Source organism: Cydia splendana, chromosome 6 (genome assembly GCF_910591565.1).
Source record: "Cydia splendana chromosome 6, ilCydSple1.2, whole genome shotgun sequence".
NCBI classification, from domain to species: domain Eukaryota; kingdom Metazoa; phylum Arthropoda; class Insecta; order Lepidoptera; family Tortricidae; genus Cydia; species Cydia splendana.
The window spans coordinates 10632878-10638904 of NC_085965.1; the positions used below are offsets into that span (position 1 = coordinate 10632878).

The 6027-nt window shown below is 35.1% G+C and overlaps 1 protein-coding gene and 1 long non-coding RNA gene across 2 annotated transcripts in view; both read right to left on the reverse strand.

Moving 5' to 3' along the window:
- The window catches only part of LOC134791406 (zinc carboxypeptidase A 1-like), a 50462-nt gene that overhangs the window by 30192 nt on the left and 14243 nt on the right, over positions 1–6027 (reverse strand). The gene's annotated exons all lie outside the window — the stretch shown is intronic.
- On the reverse strand, positions 1183–1916 carry LOC134791854 (uncharacterized). Its single transcript, XR_010144348.1, has 2 exons — positions 1466–1916; positions 1183–1433 (listed from the first exon to the last, which is right to left on the reverse strand). It is a non-coding gene; the product is annotated as an uncharacterized LOC134791854 (long non-coding RNA).

A 6027-nucleotide genomic window follows, 5' to 3' on the forward strand; every position in this document is an offset into this window, starting at 1 on the left:
GGTCCAGTAATGACGGAGATATGGAGTAACAAACATAAAAAAAAAATAAAAAAAAAAAAAGGCCGATATCGTCCGTCCGGCGGATTAATCTAAAATTCTAAACTATCGCACGCGCATCGCGGTTTCTTTGGAGGATAAAGTTGTTTAAGAGACTTGTTATCATTTTATAATTATGTAGCTAAAACTATTATTTGTACTTAGTTTGTCTAATAATTTTTTTGTCTTATGACTAATTTGTATATCAGTGGTATTTTATTGTCTCCATTGTCATTGTTTAGGTACTATAATAGGGTATTTTCCTAATACTAGTCAAACCAGTTACTTTTTTAGAACTGTCAAAACGATTTGCTAATATGGAATTTATATGAAACATTACATCGTGACGTCACGGTCAACTCACCTACTTTTTATATTTCTATCCGATTTATTAAATAGAACTTGTGTTTAAAAATAACTCCTATCTGTGTTTTTCTAATAATTATCTGGTGCTTTATTTCATGCATGGTGTAAAATAATTTATTTTAAATACAGTATAATAGCCTATTCAGTGACATCGAGCTACATACCTGAGTACCGTGTTGGAGACGTCGGCGCGGGACTGGCGGCGCCGGTACTTGGGCGGCTTGGCGCTCGGCTTGCTCTGCGTGGACGTGGCGCCGCTCTCTCCTGACCCGCCCGCGCTGCCGCCGTCGCATTCCGAACGCGCTCTACTACAATGTATATACACTTGTAAATATACTTATGATTGTGAAATAACACAGACAAACATAACTTAATCAATAAACCGAAATAAATGTCATAAGTCATAAGTAAGAAGAAAAATAATTACCGCGGCCCGATTCGTACTTTAAGATACGTCAGTTAATAGATCTGAAGAAACGACACATTTGACACTGACATATCTAACCCATATCGTTTCTAGATCTATTAATTGACGTACCTTAAAGTTCGAATCGGGCTGCAGGCCTCCAGTGTCTAGCTGAATGAGTCTGAATGAGCAGTGAAAGAGTCTAAATTTCTGATACCTAAATCAGCTCGTGTGAGGCTCGATCGCCAGCGTTGGCAATGAAGGTGGTGTCACATGCGCGCAGTTTTCATTAAGAAGGATTTGCTGTGATGCTAGTTTAACCCTTTACCAGGCCCCTAAGAACTAGCGTGTCTTCATACGTACTGTATATACTGTTACAACCGTATTGAACGCCTTGTAAAAAATGTATTTACGAAAGTCGGAGATGTTCCTTTAAACCAGAAATAAAAATGTGGGTTACGGTTATCCCATCGCCTGTCTAAGTAATTAACTGTCATTCTCGATTTTGTCTTATTATATTCTTGATCAGGCGAAGGGATATATTCCTCCCACATCTTATATCGGTTATCATAGTCAAGGTTTAACTCCAAATCTACTACGAAACATTATATCAATCACTGAATCGCTCTAGGTTGAACACAAAAACAGTTTTATTACTTACGTGATTTTTTATGACATGACAAGACAATTTACCGGGCCATGGGAAGAATAGCTCCCGCGCACAGTTAAACTCTAATAAGGCCATGGGATAATGTCAACCCATGCACATCCTAATTCTGGTCATACACAATAATGCATGAATATTTAGCAATGTTTACGATTACATTACCTTTCAACACTCAAAATCTACAAAATATCAAAAAATTGTTCGACCTAAGTATGTACTTCTGTTTCATAGAAATTAAGGAAAGTGTTCGAATTTCTCCGTAGTTTACTGAAATTAGAGTTCAAGTGAATTTAAACGTCTGGCAAAGATATATTACGCGATTTAGAAGCGTGTTGTGAATGAAGATCATAAAATACAATTTTCAGGGATTAACAAAATATATTGTAGGAGGTTTGGAGTTAAAACCTGACTACGGTAACCGATATAAGATGTGGGAGGAATATATCCCTTCCCCCTGTAAAGGGTTAAGGGCTAAATAAGAACGTTTCGCTGTTAACATATTGTACGTAACGTAACTCACAGCCAGGAAAACTCTACAGATAGTACTTACTTAAGTATAACTATATAAATAGGTAGGTAGTGTTTTATGTTATTGTGGTTTTTTGATCACCTATCTATAGGTATGTAAGAGGTATTACCACAAGTGGCCTGCTATAATTAGGACATAGATGACTTAACGCTGCGCGCTGTTCCCCGACACTTGCAAGAATGATCAAAGCGTGATCGAAAAAGCTATTTATTTAAGGAGTGGTACATTTATTTTTATTTCTATTAAAGTTAAGCTGAGGTACATAGAAAGTAGGTACAATATTTCGGCCATATCATGACGGCCAGGGAAATTACTCGTTTCGAAGTTGGATCAACGCTTATTATTTGTTAATATAAGTTAAAAGTACCTACACCTATCTACCACTGCACACTTGCATAGCGCAGTTAGGTAAAGAATAAGTATGTAAGTACATTATTGGTGGTGGACAAAACAAATTTGAAATGATAAGGATAACATCAGCACATAGCGGAGAATAGTGTTGAAATTATACTATAGGTATCCAATGTCAACGTGTGTAGGTGTTTATTTTTAAATCTTAAGTAAAAATCTTTAGATACCAACTGCCATTTTTTTGCTAACTTCAAAACAACAGGAAAACACACAAATAACCTTTTGCTCGCATGATATAATTTTAAGAGGTGTATATTCGGGTTATTATTAAAAAAAAATAAAGCGCTTGGAAGCGAGCCATTATTATGATGCGCCGCGAGTGCACACGTAATGTTTGCTTCAGATTGCACGTCTATTTAGCGCAACTGAAGCGGTTCGTGTAAAGCGCGCAATCTAAACTTACTACAGCAAACATGTTGCGCAGACTGGCTTAATGCTTTTGGCTATACAAAAAAAAAAAACAACTGGACGTGGGTGACATATTATTTATTGAAGATGTTTGCTGGTCATACGTAGCTGACCAACTAGGTCAACCACAAAATCACGAAAAAAATATAATGGTTACCTTAAGGGCCCGAACTAGACGAATCGTAAACTTTTTCACGATTTTCATATCGGTTCCATGGTGCATGGGAAACCTTGGTATGTAGTAGGTATGTAGGTACATAGTAAGACTAGGGTTGCAAATAGAAAAAAAAACCAAATGTTTTTTTTTCAAATTTATGAAAAAAAAACATGAAAAAAAACCTGGCACCATGGTTTTTTTTCTAAATTAGGTTTTTTTTCAGATGAACAAAAATATGCCACAATAACGGTTTTTCGTGATTTATTGATATAAGTAACTTAACACTAAGTAATTTTTGGGGAATCCCTGAATTCCCCGATGCGGCGACGAGAGACGTTGGTGTTGCCAACAATAAATTGAAAGATTTCATTTATGTTGTTATTAATCAAAGTTGTTAAATTAAATTGGTTTAATGGTTAACATAAAGTCTAAAACAAGTAAAACAACCGTATAAAAGTATTAACTGCCTTGCAAATTTTGAGTTTTCATACTTTTGAAAAAAAACGTACTCCAGAAAACAAACGGTTTTTTTCACGGTTTTTTTTCATGTTTTTTTTTTAAGTCAGAAAAAAAACCGTTTTTTTACAACCCTAAGTAAGACCATTTTAATACATTTTTGACATTCAGGATCACGACTCCAAAAATGTATTAATAACTGATGAAATGATACCTATATACGATTGTATAAGTTGGTCAAGCAGATCTTGTCAGTAGAAAAAGGCGGAAAATTTGAAAAATGTACGCGCGAACGGATATCATCTCATAGAAAATTAGAATTTCGCGCCTTTTTCTACTGACAAGATTTGCTTGACCATCTTTTATATTTTGCTATGCTTTGTGATTGCTATATACAGGTTGTTTTTTTTTTACCCGTAAACGTCATAAAGGCCAATACAGCACAACTTTCACTAGGTACCTACGATCCGAGAACAACCCCGAAATTGTGAAACAAATGGTCCCATAGTAAAAATGCCGAATCCGACACAATCCGAGCAGACGATTCAACCGAGCCAAGCCGTTCTGTTGCCAAACTAATGTTAGTTTTGATTAAAGTTGTATGAAATATATTATAATAGTATTTGTAACTGGGCTATTTAATTGCACGATTCAAATAAATAAGTTTTTGGCAAAAATTTCATTTTTGGTACAAGCTTTTATCGCTGACTGTACTTTTCATACGACAGACAACTAATACTCATCGAGACAATTCTAAAAACCCCTAACACAATTAGGTTGCGTTACTTGCGTTGTTTCATCACAGAGTTCCTATGGCCACCTCATGTCTCCATCATCAGATCAGTTCGACAGTATCATATTATTGTATTGTCATCAGAACTACATACAGCTGCCAATTTTCATGACGCTACGATCCTCGGAAAATGGTTAAATTAGGTACCTTAGATTCCATTACAAATTAGTTACATACAGGTCGACCTAATAAAAGCTTGTTAATAAGTTTTTGGCAAAAATTTCATTTTTGGTACAAGCTTTTATCGCTGACTGTACTTTTCTTACGACAGACAATTAATACTCATCGAGACAATTCTAAAAACCCCTAACACAATTAGGTTGCGTTGTTTCATCACAGAGTTCCTATGGCCACATCATGTCTCCATCATCAGATCAGCTCGATGGTACCATAATATTGCATTGTCATCCGATTTATACATGCGTGCAAAATTTCAGCTCGATCGGAAACTGGATCAACTTTAACTTGCAAGATTTGATTACAGACCGACAGACAGACAGACAACGGTCAGGTGAAACTAAATAAAAGCTTGTAAAAACAGTTAAATTTATATTATAGCAGAGCATCGCTAATCGCCTTCCACTGCGCAGTAGGTAGTTTTTTGCCACTGTATTTTTGGGTAAACCATAGAGTTAAAAAACACTGTAGGTATATGTTATTGTTTAACATCTTCAAGACACTGAAAACCGCTCCTCGCCCTTATTTTTCAGATTAGATTACCTCAAGTCAATACACTTTAAGTGTGTAATACATACAAAATGTGTCATCCCCATCAGTTACCTTGGTGAGACAAGGGTTCTCTTCCATTATTCACTGTATAAACATATTAAAGGCACCTTGTTGCGATGGAGACCGTATAGCACGTGATCGTCCATACAAAAAGAGAAAACGTTTTTCCACTTCGAAATATTTTCCATTCTCCATGATTTTTTAGTATATGAAAAACTAGGTTTATAGGTTTTCCTTTCAAAATTTGCAATACATAAAAAAATAGTACATTTCAATGCAAGTGTGGAAAGTGTGTTATTATTTACGAGACAAGTAAATAATAACACTTCCACACGTACATTGAACGACGTTTTTTAATACATTTGCCAAAAAATCAAAATAAAACAAATATTGGTTGCATGAGTATTATACACTTACAGTTACGAATTTTCCCTTCAACTTAAATGATATTGTATAATGTATATTATACAACACTATAAAATACGTGCAGCGTTGATTTACATTGCAAAAATTAATCACATTAACTCATTTCATACAAGAGCATTTGTCAAAAAGTTTGTACATTTCGATCACATCTTAGATTTCTATAAAAAATGGTATGCTGGTAAAGTACATGAAGCTGAACAACTTCCACCATATTTCCCAAAATGTCCCAGATTTCCTTACACATTTGGTAACAAAAAAGGAATGTTTCATACAAACTTTTGCAATAACTCAAAAACGACTGGAGCGATCATGTTCGCTATACTTTTCTTTGAAAGTATTTATTAAGCTTTTGTTTTACGATTTTTTCCATATTTTTGGACCCATGGTTCAAAAGTTAGAGGGGGGGACACATATTTTTTTTCTTTCGGAGCGATTATTTCCGAAAATATTAACTTTATCAAAAAAAGTTTGTTGAAGACCCTTATTCGTTTTGTAAGACCTTTCTAACGATACCCCACACTGTAGGGTTGAAGCGAAAAAAAAATTACACCCCCACTTTATCCCCTACCCTACCCTAAAAAAAATGTGTTTTTACATTTTATTATACGACTTTGTCGGATTTATTGATTTATATAACCATGCC